This window comes from Bubalus kerabau, chromosome 19, assembly GCF_029407905.1.
Source record: "Bubalus kerabau isolate K-KA32 ecotype Philippines breed swamp buffalo chromosome 19, PCC_UOA_SB_1v2, whole genome shotgun sequence".
Taxonomy (NCBI): domain Eukaryota; kingdom Metazoa; phylum Chordata; class Mammalia; order Artiodactyla; family Bovidae; genus Bubalus; species Bubalus kerabau.
Genome location: NC_073642.1, coordinates 70,729,809 through 70,746,934, shown reverse-complemented (window position 1 = coordinate 70,746,934; position 17,126 = coordinate 70,729,809). Strand labels below are relative to the sequence as shown.

Genomic DNA, 17,126 nt, shown 5'->3' with positions numbered 1-17,126 from the left:
TATCGGGGAAGCCCAAACAATGAGAAAAATCACAAGCCAATGAAACAAGGAGCCCAGATGTGGGTGGTCCAAGGTTTGGTGAAGTCAGAAGTTCATGTACCTGGAGAGAATGAACAACCTTCCACATGGCACACCCACATGTCAGCCCCTCCCCCAGGAGACCCCCTCATGTACGGACGTGATGACTGCATTCCCTGGTCACACGGGGACATGGAAAGGGGCTGGGAGAAGAGAGACAGCTCCTCTGAAATTACCTCAGGAACCCGGAATCACCGAGAGGCGCTTTGTCCTGCCTTCTGACTAGAACTGGGCCACCAGGACGTGACAATCTCCGCACCATGGTGCCTTCTGAATTCCAGCCTCTTGGAAGAGCTTTGGAATCTGAGCCTAAAATAAATGCCCTGCTGAGTCCTTCATCCCTTTCTCTCTATGTTGGTCAAGTCTGTCCAGGCTCCTCTGACTCTTAGTGACATTGGATTTCTCCTTCGACTCCCAGGTCAAGGACAACCTCAGCTGGTACCTGCTGGTTCCTGCATCAAGAGGTAGTGTGTGAGGAAACCGTGATTTCCACCATTAAAGCAAGGAAATTCTCAACACCAAAAGTTTCCCTGGACCTAACAAAGTCCTAACATTACAGGGCAATCCCCCAGCACAATACCAGAGAGGTGGGCAATCCACAGTCCAGGGGAGATCTGCCCAGGAATGCAAAGCTTCAGGAGGAGCACCTTCAGGGTAATTACTACCAATTCCTGCAGGACCAGCAATAACCACTGTAAGGATGAGAGATCCTGGAGGCCACAGCCCATGGTTTGTGGGATATAACTCCACAAACATCCAGGTCTTCAAGGTGAGTGTGCATATTTATCACTTCAGGACACCTGACAGACAAAGGGAAGGCCAATGCTGAGAAATGTTAACACCTATCCAGAAGGTTCATCAGGCAGACCCTCCATAAAAGAGCTCTTCCCCCAGCTTCTCCTAGGAGGTGAACAGAAATTCTTATCCACTGCAGACCTACAGAGGGGGCATATCTCAAGGCTAAGAGAAGGGACTGGACCAGGGCACTGCAGCCCAGGAAGGAGTAGAACGAGGATGGGCCAATACTAAAAACCCTGGGGACGCTCAGAGCCCAGACCCAGATCCCCTGAGTCATGGGTGTTCAACCTCAACAATGCAGGTAACCCCTACCCACATGTGACCCCCAGGGACCTGGCAGAGCTACGATATGCAGCCTCCTTGAGGAGGGGAGCTAGTGTGCAGACACCACAGCCAGACAACCATCAGGAGCCAGGGCGCTGAGGCTCTGGTACCCATGGCTGGAGACCAGGATTGGAGCACCTCACTACTGGCCTCAGACCCACTCTCTCCTGCCTGATCTACATGGCTAGTATCCCTCTCCTCTCTTGGGTATCTGACGATCTCAGGAATATTTATGAAGGTTCCATCAGAGACTCAGAACAGGGGGAAGCAGGCTTGTCACAGGGTCCTGCTGGAGGACACGTGGCTGACTCAGCAGTGGGTCTATCTCCCCACTGACACCAGGTCCTGAGGTCCTCAGGCAGGTGGTCAGGAGGGATGGAGAGAAGCAGGATGGAGTCTGAGGACGGATGCACCCCGAGACCATTCTGCTGAAGCAATGTCCTGCCAGGGGACACGCACACGGCTGGCCTAGCTTCTCTGCAGGGTGCTGTTGTGGCAACCCTCTCCAGTGTTCCTGCCCGGAGAATCCCATGGACGGAGGAGTCTGGTGGGCTACAGTCTGTGGCATATCAAAGGGTCAGACACGGCTGAGGTGACTGAGCGTGCTCACCGCCCCATTCCCTGGGTGAGCACTCCCTCTGGGCAGCCTCACCTGAGTCAGCTGACAAGGGCTGTGCCTCGTCCTCCTCCAGCATCTCAGGTGTCTCCTCTCACAGGTGTGGGCACTAGGAGCCCCTCAAGTGTTTGTGCTGTGAATTCTCAGGGGCGATTGCGCTGTTTCCAACAAGGGGGCTCGTCTAGACCTTCTTGTGGGGCCCCTGCAGGGTCCAGGTGCTGTAAGAACAGGTGAGCCCAGAGTGAACGGTAGGTGCAGTGGGCATCGAGCCCCGTGCTTCTGCATGCAGCTATCCTGTGACATGATGTTAGCCCACGGGGGTTCCAGGAGGCCAAGGGACCCCAAGTCCTCGAGAGCCTCTGGACTCACTGTGAGTGTCAACTGCATCAGTGCCCCTGCAGCCCCAGGGCGGTGACGTCCAGGTGTTCTCACAAACTCCTTCCTTGGGGTCTCTCTACAGAGTGCGTGCGTTTATTGAGGCTATTTCTAGAGATGATTAAAAGAACATGCTGTCTCTAGAAGAATACTCTGAAGATGGAACACAGCCACTTAATACCAGACTAGAAACACTGCTAGGACTGCCCTGTGAGCCCAGGCAGGGGGTGCCCAGGACCCCAGTGCAGGGCTGCTGCCCAGGAACATGTGGGGAGGGGCCAGGAGTCTCAGAGAGGGAGTCTTCTATTTTCACTGAAAACAATAGCTAGCAGAACAAGGACTGGTGACATTGAATATTGGGGCCTGTTGGGAATACACAGCTCGGTGAGGCCATGAGAAGTACATGTGTATATGTCTGTGAGTGTGTGTGTGAGTGTGTATGTGAGCATGCAAGTCTGGATGTGTTGCATGTTTGTGTGTGAGTGTGTGCATGAGTATGTATATGTATTAGTATATGTATGTGTGCATCTTTGAATGTGAATGTGTGCATGTGTGTGCCTGTGTTTGTGTGTATGTGTGTGTGTCAGTGTGTGAGTGAGCATGTCTCTGTTTGATTGTGTGTGTGTTTGTGTGTTTGACAGATGTGTGTGTGTGTGAGACAGGTGTGTGTGTGACAAGTGTGTGTGTGACAGGTTTGTCTGTGTGTGTGACAGGTGTGTGTGTGTTTGACGGGTGGGTGTGTGAGTAACAGGTGTGTCTGTGTAACAGGTGTTTGTGACAGGTATGTGTGTGTAACAGGTGTTTGTGTGTCTGTATGACTGTGTGACAGGTCTGTGTGAGACAGCTGTGTGTGTGACATGTATGTGTGCGTCACAGGTTTGTGTGTGTGTGTGTGACAGGTGTGTATGTGTAACAGGTGTGTGTGTGTGACAGGTGTGTGTGTGTCTGTATGTCTGTGTGACAGGCTTGTGTGTGACAGGTGTGTGCGTGAGACAGGTGTGTGTGTGACATGTATGTGTGTGTCACAGGTTTGTGTGTGTGTGTGACAGGTGAGTGTGTGTAACAGGTGTGTGTGTGTGACAGGTGTGTGTGTGTCTGTATGTCTGTGTGACAGGTCTGTGTGTGACAGGTGTGTGTGTGAGATGGGTGTGTGTGTGACATGTATGTGTGTGTCACAGGTGTGTGTGTGTGTGACAGGTGTGTGTGTGTGTGTGTCATGTGTCTGTGTGTGTGAGACAGGTAGGTGTGTGTGTCTATGCAAATACCCAGTGGTGGCTGACTTTGGCGAAACACACTGATTAGAGCTGAAGATGTCTCTGTGGCACTAATGGCTGGTTCACGATGGGGACTGTGTCCTCTGGGGCGGGTCCTGCAGTGGAAGAGCTCTCTGTGCACAGGGGTCAGGGACCTGGCAGGACACATGCCCTCAAACAAGCATGAGGACACGGACACACACCCACTGAGCATGATCATGCATCAGAAGACTACTCCTTCCTAATATCGCCCGTGTATTGAGTGTAAAGTTTTCAGCCTCAGAACATGCAGGTGACCTGAGGTGTCCTAGGTTAAATACGGATATTCTGAGCCCTGAGAACATCACCCAGAGCAACACCGGCTCTGCACAGCAGTCCTGGGAGCACAGCCCTCACCAGGGACTGGAGCTGGACAGTCCTCCTCCTGGTGGCCTTGGCTCCAGGTCAGGGTCATCCCGGTGCTGCGGTGAAGGAAGGGACAGGGTCCAGTCAAGGGGGTTCATGCACTTCTGTCCCCTGTCCACAGGTGTGCACTCCCAGGTGCAGCTGGTGCAGTGGGGGCTGAGCTGAGGAAGCCTGGGGCCTCAGTGAAGGTGTCCTGCAAGGCTTCTGGATACACCTTCACCGACTACATGCACTGGGTGTGACAGGCCCCTGAGCAAGGGCTTGAACAGATGGACAGATTGACAGCAAAGATGGTGGAGCAAAGTATGTGCAGAAGTTCCAGGGCAGAGTCACCTTGGCTGCAGACACGTCCACCTGCACAGTCTATATTGAGCTGAGCAGTCTGAGGTCTGAGGACACGGCTGTTTATTACTGTGTGAGACACACAGTGTGAAAACCCACATCCTGAGGGTGTCAGAAACCCTGAGGGGCAGGGCAGCTGTGCTGGGGCTGATGATGACAGGGATGATTGGGTTGGGGTCCTGAGAAAAGTGAGTACAAGCATGTGTTCACTCTTACAGGAGTGTGTCCACTGTCAGAATTTGTGTTCATCATCAAAGGAGTTGGGTGTTCACTCTCAGAGGACTGTGTTCCATCAGAGAAGTGTGTTCGCTTGTACAGGAGTGTGTTCCCTATCTGTGGAGTGTGTTTGCTGTTACAGGACTGTGTTCACTGTTAGAAGAATATGTTCATTTTTAGAGTGTGTTCCCTGTCAGAGGTGTGTGTTCACTGTTACAGGAATGTTTTCCATACAATAGATACTCTGTCAGAGGAGTGTGTTCCATACACTAAGCACTCTGTTGGAGGACTGTGTTGTGTACAATACACACTCAGTCAGAGGAGTGTGTTACGTACAATACACGTTGTGTCAGAAGAGTGTGTTCCGTAAAATAAGCACTGTGTCAGAGGAGTGTGTTCCGTACAGTAAACATTCTGTAAGCAAAATATCAGCACTGTGGGGGGAAGCGTCAGTGCACTGTACAGACATGAGCCCCTGTGAGGTCTCTGTGTGGACCCGAGTCTTTGCCTCAGAGCCGTGGCTCCATCCCACGTGAAGTCCAGCTTCATCTCCATGCAGATGTGTTAAGTCGTCTGCAGGTGGTTGAGCCTTTTGCAGCCCCGCCCAGGAGTGAACACCCCTTTTGCTCTATGTCATGTCCAGGACCTGGTATGTTGGGATCTGGGTTCCAGCCATTCTAACTGTGCAGTGGTACCTCACGATCCTTTAAGCATGCAATCCCTGATGGCTTGTGATGTGAAAGGACTTTCCAAGTGCTCACATGTCAGCTGTCCATCTTTGGAGGCAAGTTCAGACTTCACCCATTTTTCACTGGGTTGCTTACCTTCTGTTGTTCAGTTATGAGTGTCCATGTGCATTCATAGCACAAAGTTCTTACCAAATATGCTATTTATAAGTTATCTTTCCAGCCTGTGGCTTGCCGTTAGAGTCCCTTAACAGTGAGTTCAGAAAACAAGTGTTTTTCATTGTGATGCTCTCCAATTTATCAGTTTTTCCCCCATGGATCATGCTATTGGTCTTACGTCTAAAAATTGTTGGCAAATTTAAGGGCACCCAGAAGCTTTCCAAGTGCAGCCCCGCCCCTCCCTCAACAGATGGAGCTGAAGAGGTGGGAAAATCAGGAATATGGAAGAATCCTAGATCCATTGACAGCTTTGTCCTGTGTGTGTGTGTATGGGTGTTCAGTTGAGTCTGACTCGTTCAGACCCCATGGACTGCAGCCCACCAGGCTTCTGTGTCCGTGGGACTTTTCCAGGCAAGAGTACTGGAGGAGGTTGCCATTTCCTCCCTCAGAGGATCTTCCCCACCCAGGGATTGAACCCGTGTTTCCCACGTCTCTTGTGTCTCCTACATTAGCAAGCAGATTCTTTACCACTGCACAACCTGGAAAGCCCTGTCCTAACTATAGTTTTCCCCTTTCCAGAACAGCCTATAAATGAAGTCACACAATATGTAGGCCTTTAAGACTGCTTTCTTTCACTTCTCCATATGCATTTAAGGTTCATTCACACCACCCATGGACAGTCAAGAAAGGAAATTAAGAAAGTATTCCATTTAAAATTGCATCTAAAAGAATTAAATGCCTAGCAATAAATTTAACCAAGGAGAGGAGAGACATGTGCACTGAAAACCACAAAACCTAAGACAAAACATAAAACACGGAAAGAAATGAGACTCCATGTGTGTTCAGTTGTAGCTGACTCTTTGAGATGCCCTGGACTGTAGCCCTCCAGGCTTCTCTGTCCATGGGATTTTTCAGGCAAGAACACTGGAGTGGGTTGCCATTTCCTCAGGCGGGGCATCTTCCTGACCCAGGGACCCTATTTCTCCTGACAGTCTTGACTGCAGCCGAGGCCCCATGGAGCCTCCCCTCCTGCGTCTCCTGCACTGACGGGTGGGGTCTTTGCCGTGCACGTCACCTGGTGCGCACACATCTGAGCTCACAGATGGAACAGCTTCTCCACATTGTAGGACAGCAAGGCTTCCCTGAGTCACTAACATGACCAGTGAGGAGCAGAAAGCCACTGAGTAAGAGGGCAGGGTTTCCCTTAGGGCTGATGGGAGCCCTCAGGACCCGGAGTGAGGAGGTGGCTGCTCAACTGTTTGGTGTCAAACGGCTAGTTTCATGACAAGTGACGTTTCCATCCACTAAAAAGAAAAGATTCCTAGATGACCCTTCAGGGTTCCATAGCTCGTTCTTCTATTCTTCCCATGCACGTGTGGACCACGGGCGGCCCACTCTTCCTCTGGGGAAGGACACCGTGCTTGCCTCCAATTCCAGCAGTCATGGATGAGGCTGCTCCAGCCGTTCGTGTGCAGTCCTGTGTGGACGTGTTTTGGTTCACTCAGAGGCACTAGAAGCATGCTTGCCGATCTCAGGAGAAACGTGCTGATATTGCTCAGTTGCTAAGTCGGCTCCGTGAACTGCAGCACACAGGGCCGCTTGTCCTCCACTACCTCCTGGAGTTTGCTCAAACTCACGTCCATTGAGTTGGTAATGCTATCTAACCACCTCATTCTCTGCCGACCCCTTCTCCTTCTGGCCTCAATCTTTCTCAGGATCCTGGTCTTTTCCCATGAGTCAGCTCTTCACATCAGGTGGCTAAAGTATCGGAGCTTCCGCATCATTCCTTCCAGTGAATACCAGGGTTGATTTCCTTTAGGATTGACTGGTTTGATATCCCTGCTGTCCAAGACACTGTCAAGAGTCTTCTCCAGCAGCACAGATTGAAAGCATCAATCCTTTGGTGCTCAGCCTTCTTTATGGAAAATGGTAACCCACTCCAGGGTTCTTCCACAACAACCTTACAAATAGTATGAAAAGGGTAAAACTGTGTTACCTTTCTTCGAAACTGCCACACTGCCTGCCGATGTGACTGGATCAACCTTCTTTCCACCAACAATGATGAGCTTTTCCATTGTCCTTCTCACTGGTCAACAGTGGGCATTGCAAGACTGGTGGGTTTTAGCCATTCTAACAGTATGGCTAAACAGTGGCCCTGCATGTGAGGAGAGCTCTTAGGGAGGGTCTGGATTTTCTCTGGTCCTGATGCTCTCAGACATCTCCCCTCCATACCTGTGGGGATGGACCCTCACTCTCCTGAAAATCCACTGCACTGTGACCTTCACAGAAGGGGAGTGGTCCCACAGAGAGCACAGGTCTCGTTACAAGCATGGGGTTCCAGACCCCCGGCCCACCACAGAAGCTCTGTCTCACACACACCAGAATGGGCCGAGAGGCCCTCCCAGCCCCAAGGCCCCTCCGCGATGCTCACAGGTCAAGCTGTCACCTCAGTAGCAGCCCGGGTGGTGGGACGATGGAAGGATGATGAAGCCCCCTCTGCCTTCAGAAATGCATCTGGTGCAACATGCAAGTGTCCCTGTTCCCAGTATGCTGTCCTGTGGAAGCTGGAGGGGCCAGCTCGGGGTGAGTGTGTGAGACGTGCCCCGACAGACCCCCATCCTCCTCCACTCCTGCTCTGGCCATGTCCAGAGAAAGGGCTGGAGGTCAGTGGGTGGCAGAACCACAAGGCCAACCCTGGCTGGCAGAGGCGGTGGCCACAGGAGTCCTGGAACAACATCCACCTCTTGGAAATGTCCCATTACACTCTCCCCTTTTCCATCAGGCAGCGGGCAGGCCGCTCTGTGGGCGCCCCCACGGCCCTGCCTCAATGGGCCAGGCCAGGATCCCCACGAGGCCACCCCAGCACCTGTGCACTCCCCACACTGCATCTGCTCCCAGATGATGCCTCACACACAGCGTCTCTGCTCAGGGAGCAGGTGACCGGGGGCAAGCCCTCTGGGCCAGCACTTTGGTCCTTGTAGGTCAGGAGCACCCTCTCGATCACCCCCTCTGGGGACAGGGACCAGCTCCCTTGTACAGGATTCCCTCCAGCCCAAGAAAAGATCTACAGGACTATTCCCCTACCCGACCTCACCCCAGCACCCCCAACTTCTGAATAACGACAGCTTCTGTAAACCACGTGTGCAGGGAACATAGGAGCTGGTGATGCCCCTGGTGGCCACATGCGTGTGCTCCACGTGTTCTCCACACCAAGCCCTGACGTCCCCACCATTACTACGGGGACCACACTGCCAGAGGGAAGGGGACCCTGTGTATGGCAACTGCAGGTCTGGCTTAGGCGCTGCCCTGCTGTGGCCCCCTCAGAAATCCCAGGGGTCCCTGGCCTTTACTGGCTCTCCTGCCACCTGTGGGCATGTGATGTTTGCCTCCTTCTAAGGTTGTGCCTGTTTCCTCCCCAGCCCACACTCAGGAGGCTGACACGACCTCAGGAGACCCATGGAGCCAACTGGGCTGCTACATACAGCCAGAATGAATACCGATCCTTTTCACACCCAACTCGAGAGCTGCCCTTATCCCTGGTGGAGCCTATTGGTCAGCAGGTGTCCTCCCACACTCTGAAGAAGACAGGGTGTAGGTACAGAAGGGTGGAAATAGTGGCCGGGTACATCACATCTAAGCCAAGTGAACTTCCTGAGACTCCTGTCTTCTGTTGTTGTCTCTGGGGCTGATGCTCCGCACGGAGGACCATCCAGATGGGGAAGATGGAGACCCTGTGGACAGTAGGAGCCAGGCTCCACGGCATCGGCAGCCTCTTTCGGATTGACAGCTCATCTCCAATTGCACGTCTCAGGGACTCGGAATACCACAGGGCTGCCAAAGCACTGTTGACCCAGTTATCACCACAGAACTTCCCAGGAGCACGCTGGCCGCCAGAGCCCGTACAATGCACACCCTGTGTTCCTGCAACCAAAAACACTACGCCCAGAAATCAGAGACGCACCTTCCTGGGACATCGTCCCTGGCACGCGCCTCCCCAGTGACAGCCGCTGCTGCGCAGGGCTGAAGGCACATGCAGTGCTCTGTCCTCTACAGTATCCAGCAGGTAAAAGCAAACACCTTCCCCACCTGCAGGAAGTACTCCCTCTGACCATTTCTGCAAATGGTGAAGAGGACCTGAAGGAGTCTGTGACTCCCCCAGGATGACAGCAGGCACTGACACTGAATACAGAGCCAAGAGGAAGGGGGCAGGGCTCCCAAGCATCAGGGCCCAGAGACATCCCAGAGCCCACCCTCCTTCTGCTCTGCTCGCCTCATCACAGGCCGATGCGCTGAGGGCCAGGAGTCGGGGCCACGAGTAGTGGCCTTACTGGCAGAGCCAAGAGACAGAGCAGAGGGCCGATGAGAGTCCTCCTGAACCATGTGGCCTGGAGTTTGACTCCTGTTTCTTTTACAGTGCAGAGACCGGGAGGTGAGGAGGTCGAGTGCTAAAGTGCTAAGGGCCACAGGCTGCTGCAGACACTTCATGCTTCCAGCCAGATTCTGAATGGAGGGCTCAGGTTCTCATCCCCTGCAGCCATGCCCAGCGGGGCTTGGCCAAGGGTTTCCTGTGAGCTGACTCTCGGGCAAGGGGGCAGGGTTCAGGAGACAGCCACTGCGTGGGCCACCTCCCTGTAGCGAGCAGCTTGCAGTCAAGGCAACAGAACACACACGTGAAAGGGAAGGAGCCAGATCCGACCTGAGTCAGATTGTTCTCTCCCAAGACAAGAAGGGAAAAAGAAAACAGACCAACGAGCAAAATGCAGCAGAGAGCACCCTCTGTTGATACAGAATTCTCATATTACAGATGAAAGTGAAATCTTGCTTTTGATTCTGCCCTGTGAGTGAGTTTCTGTCCTCTGTGGATGGCTACAAAGTGGTGTAAAACTGCCTGAAACACTTCCTCGCTCCCCGTGGGTATCATGCGGCCCCTGGGTCCACAGAGGCACAGGTGAGAACCATCCCCTGCCGGGAAAGAGCCACACAGAAGGACACAAAGGTCACCCGGGGGCTCGCAGTCAGGCCTGGTTTCTGGTCTCACCAGCCAGGGTCAGCAAGAATCACAGAGAGCGTCCCAGAGGAGAGTGGGGAGCCTGCTCCTCAGGGGGCCTAAACGAAGCTTCCAATGAAAACCAAGAGGAACACGTGGTTTGCAAGTGACCTACCTGCTAATCGGAATGAGACACACCCAATTATGAACTTTTAAAACACTTTCAACACCTACAAATGTTAAGTGATGTGAGCAATGTCTGGTTCCAATCGCCAAAGTAGAAGGAAGTGGTGCTCGCAGGAGGGAAAAGAGGCCTGTGCAGGAGGGGGCCTGGCAGCTCCAGGGGGCACAGCGGGGGCCCGTGAGCCGTGTTGCAGATGTATGTGGGGCGTGCAGACCGCTGGAAGAAGGGCTGGACGTATGGAGTGGAGACAGGCCTCTGCTCCCCTCCCCTGCCCCTCCCATGCTGCACTCGTGGACACAGCCTCCCCCCTGCCCAGGTCAGCCCCACTGAACTGATGACCAGGCTTGCCCAGGGCCTCGCCCTGTGACTGTGACTCAGTCTCTGCAGATGACCCGCCCAGGGCTGGACGCTGGCAGCCCCGGCACCCTTTGTTCTCTGTCAGTGTCTCCTCTGACGGCAGTGGCCTCAGCACGCGGCTCAGACCTGGCTTCTCTGCAGGGCCTCACCTTCTCTGTCCTCGCTGGCAGACATCCCTGAGCAGCGCCCCCATGCCGGCAGAGGGCCGGGTCTCCCTGAGGGCAGCCCTCTGGCTGCTCGGGCTCTGTGCAGTGCTGGCCCCTGTCCAGTGCTCTCCAGACCGTCCCTCATGGCGCTACATCTCCACGGAGGTGGTCATTCCCAGGAAGGAGCTGCACCAAGGCAAGGGCACCCAGGTGTTGGGCTGGCTCTCCTACAGCCTGCATTTTGGGGGACAGAGGCACGTAATCCACATGCGGCGCAAGAGGCTCCTTTGGCCTGGATACCTGATGATGACTCCGGATGACCAAGGAGTCCTGCAGACAGACCACCCCTTTGTCCCTGAAGACTGCTACTATTTTGGCTACCTGGAGGAGATCCCTTTCTCCACGGTCACCATGAACACATGCTATGCGGGTCTCCAGGGTTATATGACGTTGGATGACCTCACCTACGAAATCAGCCCCCCAAGCATTCTCGAAAGTTTGAGCACACTCTTTCTCAGATGGTGGCAGACGCCAGCACAATGGGACCGATGCACAGACCGGGGTATGAGGAGGAAAGGGACCCTCTGCTCTCTCCAGCAAACATCACTGCAGCCCCCAGGATGTCTAGTAAGGTGTATATGTTTCATGAAGCACTTATGAAAGCACTTACATCAGTCTACTAATGCATTTTACAGAACCATAAACAATGTGTCAAAAACTGTTCAGTACATGGTGGATGTGGGCAATATCATTGATGCAGTGTATCGTGGTCTTGAGACGAGGTTTTATATTAGCGTCATGCATGTTTACGATGTTAGGGACCCAGTCAGCACTGCGTCTCTCAGACCACAGAGTGCATACTTCCAGTTCTATTCAAGAACCTTATATCCTGCTTTTAAACCACATACAGCTGTAGTCTTTAGCACAGCTGAACCGCCTGACGGTGTCTATGTTCCAGGCCTGTATAGTTTCTGCCTTTCAGGTAGTTTGGTGCCAATTGCTACATCGGGGAAAAATACCCTAACGGTGGCTCTCTGTGTGTGCTTTCTAATTGGCAGAAGTATTGGTCTGTATTATGACTACCCAGACTGTGTTTGCCAGAGAAGGACCACCTGCATTATGAATGGCTACCAGTCTCTGACAGATGCTTTCAGTAACTGCTCCTATGGGCATTTACAACATATAGTTGGCCGTGATATAAGCTCTTGTATGTTCCACCTTGAGCCGGTATATTACAATAGATCGATGACACACGAACGTTGTGGAAACAAAGAAGTGGAAAATGAGGAGCAATGCGACTGCGGCTCCTTCAAGGACTGCTACAGCAACCCATGCTGTGACAACCTCTGTTCTTTCACTGAGGCAAGTATTTGTGACGCAGACACATGCTGCACAAACTGCACATTCTCCAAGCCCGGGACGCTCTGCAGACCCATCCGGAGTATGTGTGACCTTTCTGAGTACTGCCGTGGGATAAGCAAGACCTGCCCTAGAGATGTTTTTATGCAAGATGGAACGCCGTGTGGTGAAGAAGGGTACTGCTTTAAAGGAAGCTGCACTGACCGCAGTGTGCACTGCAGAGAAATCTTTGGTCGAGGGGCTTTGAATGCTCCGGATCAATGCTATAGTTTAAACAGAAAAGCTTACCGATTTGGATTCTGTAGAAGAACATCTTGGTCTGTCCGCTTTATAGCTTGTTCACAGCGGGATCAGCTTTGTGGAAGGCTGCAGTGCACCAATGTCAGTTTCCTGCCTCCACTGCAGGAACACGTTGGATTTCATCAAACGCATATGTTAGAAGCCTTGTGTTTTGGGCTGGACCTACACCGTGGGCAAGGAGCAGTTGATTATGGCCAAGTGAAAAACGGTGCCCTCTGTGCTCCTGGAACGTACTGTTTAAACACCTTCTGCAACGGTTCTGTTAGTCAAATGGAGTATATGTGTTTCCCTCAGAAATGCAACTCCAGAGGAGTTTGCAACAGTGAAGACAACTGCCATTGCCACCTGGGCTGGGCACCTCCGTTTTGCCAAAACAGGGGTGATGGAGGGAGTGAAGACAGCGGACCCCCTCCAAGACTGTTTCGATCGGTACCATATGACGAAACAATTTTAGTCTATGCGAGACTGGTGTTCGGTCGCCTGTATGCCCTTATAGCTGCTGTCCTCTTTGGTGTGGCCACAAATGTAAAAACTATCCATACCAGCAAAATTAAGGAAGAGACAGTGCATCCTGTGTAAACCAGCCTGCTGACCCCTGCACAACTGCAGGGGAGGTAGGAGGAACTTCTGAGAAGGAATCAGTGATAGACAGTAAAGCTGAAGTCTGCAGCAGACAGGGGTGGGGTCAGATATCAGGAGGATCAGCATTCTCACACCAGGTCTCTTCGATAGGCCGCTGATCAGAACTCTGAAATAAATCTTGAAAAGCATACATAGGTGTCCTCTAATATCTTGTATTCCTAAGAGCCCAAACTGAGCCTGAGACTGGTCAGGAGAGACCTGAGTCAGCAACTGGGTCTTGACCCAGAGTTGCTGGTCCTGGTGTTAACAACCCCTTTAGGGGCAACTTTATTGGGGGTTTCTACAAATCCGTGCTCTTGAACACTGAAGTTTTCCTCATCTCCTAGGTACCTTCTCTTTTGCCAAACCCAAACTGGATTCAGGGTAGTCAAGGACTACTCCCAGTCAAGGACTACTCACGCAGGGTTGGGGGCTAATGGGGTGGTCTGCCACATGTGGCAGCCCCACTGTCCTCTGGCAGCTGGGCATGGTGGGAGCCTTCCAGGTCCAGCCTCAGGACAGAGCAGAGACCCAGACAGCCATTTCTCACCCTTGGGTGACCTCTGGCTTTTTCTGAGGTGAACATCATGCGCGTGTGTGCAAGAGTGAGTGTGCTCAAGTGCTGGGTGTGTCTGACCCCCATGAGGACACCCCCTGGGAGGCCAGCCTGGTGCTCATGGCCTCCAGGCTCTGCAGACCCAGCACTGGAATCTAGGTGGGCTCTCCTCTTTTTCCACAATTTTTGGGTAAAGGCTTTAAAGTCCTCAAACTCAAACTGGGTTCTAAAACTCAGAGATGGAAGGTTCTGGAAACAGTCTCCCGGCCCCACAATGACTCCAGTATGCGGGAGCCCAGGGACCACCGGGTCTGCTTGGGAGACGCACTGCCAGCACTCTTGTTTAAGACCCTCCCAACCTACCAGGGTCCTCCTCCCTCCCACCGACCCCTGCCTGCAGAGTCCAGTGCAGGCAGAAGAGTTTCCCCCTACCCTGTCCAGGGGCAGGACTCTTGCCCCTTCTCCTGGTCAGGGCTGGCAGAGAGCCTGGGTTTAGGTGCTTTCAACACTGGGGCACCCAGTCAGGACCTTAACAAAGCCTCCTTTGGCCCACCTGCTCCCTCCCGTACCTGAGGAAGCAAGTGGACCAGAGACAGCACCTCATGGTGAAAGGCCTCTCTTCCCCCAAGCCCTTGAGAGACAAGGTTCTTCTCCTTCCAGCGGTTCTTCCCCCATGTCGGAGAAGAAGCTGGGGAAAGCGGGCTGCTGTGGGTTAGCCATTGCAAAGGCCCACTGAGCACAGTCAGTGGCTCCGGGTCCATCCAGGGCTTTGGGAGGAGGGAGAGGATGCAGAGGCAGTCTCGTCATGTTTCTTGACCTGAAGCAGCCCAGGGGGAAAGCACGCATTTGGTATTAGTCGATTCTGAAACTGAAAGCAGAAATAGAGTCTAAAATAGAAGATACCTTCCCCTGTCTCTGGGGAAGAACCAAGGAAACCTGGGCCAAGCAGCAGGTATCAAAGAGTGGGGCTGATGACGGTGACTGGTGAGTGAGCTCCAGGAACCCTGGACGGGCTGGGAGGAGCTCGTCGGCGGAAGGTTGGGCCCACCCGGGAGGAGATGCTCCCTAGGCCTCCCACCACCCCTCAGAGCCACACCTTCCTGACCGGCCCTGCCTCAGTGCCTCCCTGTTGGAGAAGACTCTGGAGAGTCTCTTGGACAGCAAGGATATCTTACCAGTCCATCCTAAAAGAAATCAGTCCTGAATATTCATTGGAAGGACGGATGCCCAAGCTGAAGCTCCAATACTTTGACCACCTGATGTGAAGAACTGACTCCTTGGAAAAGACCCTGATGCTGGGAAAGATCGAAGGCAGGAGGATCAGGATGACAGAGGATGAGATGGTTGGATGGCATCACCGACTCGATGGACATGAGTTTGAGCAAGCTCCAGGAGATGGTGATGGACAGGGAAGCCTGGCGTGCTGCAGTCCATGGGGTGGCAGAGTCGGACACGACTGAGCACGTGAACTGACTGAACTGAGGCCTCCCACCACTCCCCAGAGCCACGCCTTCCTGCCTCAGCACCGCCTCCTGCTCTCAGCTGTCCTTGCTCATAGACGCCAGCTGGCCCCCCTACAGGGGACAGCACTGCAGTCCCTGTGGGCCGGGGGCTGCTAGCAGCCTCAGAAGGAAAACCCACCTGCATGGAGCCCCCAGGACAGGCCGCAACACCCAGCCCAGGCCTAGCTGGGAGGCCTGGACACTGGTGAGGGCCTCAGCAAGCAGCCACAGCTGCCCAGCACAGCTGCAGCCCCACGAGGGCACATGCCGGGGGCGCTCGGCTCCAGGGACCCTGCGGCCACCTGGGGCTCCAGAGGTGACCTGGAGGGGATGAGGGGAGACGTGCCCTGTGCCTGGAGCCCCGTGCAGGTGCCCACGGGAAGCCTGGAGCAGTGGCCAGGAGCTCCTGTTGTCCTCAAAGGCGCAATATCAGCCCCAGAATGCAGGGCCTGGTGAGTCCTCCATCCAGACCTAGCACAGTGCGCATCGTCCACTCAGCCTGAGCTCACTGCAGACCTGCCCTGAACTCCGTGCCTCTGCGCCATCCTCCCCAGAAGCCAGAGCCCTTCTCCACGCCAGAACCAACCCTGCCCACCCACCCCCAGTGCTGTCTTCTCATCACAGCCTCCGTTCTTGCATGGAGATCTGGCCCCACCAGCAGCTGGCAGGAGATGGTGTGCTGGGTCCTTTGCGGCCCATGCCAAGCCTGTGGAGTAATTAATCATCACAGTTCCCACGGGTCCCCTGGGGATTCATGGTGAGGACCCAGCGAGTGACATGTGGGCACCGGGCATGCTGCCCAGGCCACACCAAGCACTCAGTCTGCCAGGGTCTTCGCCAGCTCCTGCCACTCTGTTCCTGCAGCCTGAGCCCCTCCCTCCACCTGCAGCAGCTGACACACCTGCCCCACCCGCAGCTCCGGAGACTGTGCGCCCACCCCCAGCATGGCCATGCCTGTGGAACCAAAGCCTAGCCGTGGGATTCACCCCAGCGGCCCTGCCCCTCGGGCAGGACACGACTCACCCTCAAGCTGGAGGTCACAGCCCCAGCGGGCAGTGCCCGCAGACAGCCCAGCCATCCAGCCGTGTTTGCAGCAGTGTTCCCTGTCTCTGCCCCACCTCAGGGGCTCTCCCTGCCCCGCACCACCTGCTCCCCCTGCAGGCTCTGCTCCTCTGCCCTGGACACACTGCAGGCTGGGAGGACCGAGCAGGTCCAGAGCACAAGGGTTAGCAGAGCATGCCAACAAAGTCAATGCCGGCAGCCAGAACGTTCCTTTTCTAGCCACAAAACTGACTGAGAAAGAAGTAGGAATCTAATTAGAATGCGAATCCTCAAGAAAGCGCTGAGGTTACCGAGTTGTAATCATCTGCACAGGCTAATCCAGGCCCTGGTGGATCTGGGGCAAGCTTTCGGACATCTGCAAAACTGGTCATGCCCGCGTGTAGGAATCCTGCCCCAATGCCCCATGGCCGTGTGTGGGGATCCTGCCCTGATGCCTTCAAAAGGAGAAGCTCGGGCTGGATGACGTGTCAGCAAACAGCCAGACATCATCAATGAAACTCTTACTCTTGTTTGTTGTGGTTTAGACACTAAGTTGTGTCCAACTCTTCACAACCCCATGACTGTATCGCCTGCCAGGTTCCACTGGCCATGGGCTTTCCCAGGCAAGAATAATGGAGTCTCTTGCCATTTCCTTCTCCAGGGGAGCTTCCTGACCCAGGATCAAACCAGCATCTCCTGCATTGGCAGGAGACTTCTTTACCAGTGAGCCACCAGGGAAGTCCAGATGAAACTCTAGGAAGCCAAATTCTGTCCAGTTCACTGCACAGACTCGAACCAGACACTCAGAACTCTGTACAGCT

At 54.0% G+C, this 17,126-nt stretch overlaps 1 pseudogene; it reads left to right on the top strand.

Annotated features, from left to right (window-relative positions):
* The first annotated feature begins 778 nt into the window (after positions 1–778).
* LOC129633972 (immunoglobulin heavy variable 1-46-like) lies at positions 779–4,286 on the top strand (annotated as a pseudogene).
* Positions 4,287–17,126: the final 12,840 nt, after the last annotated feature.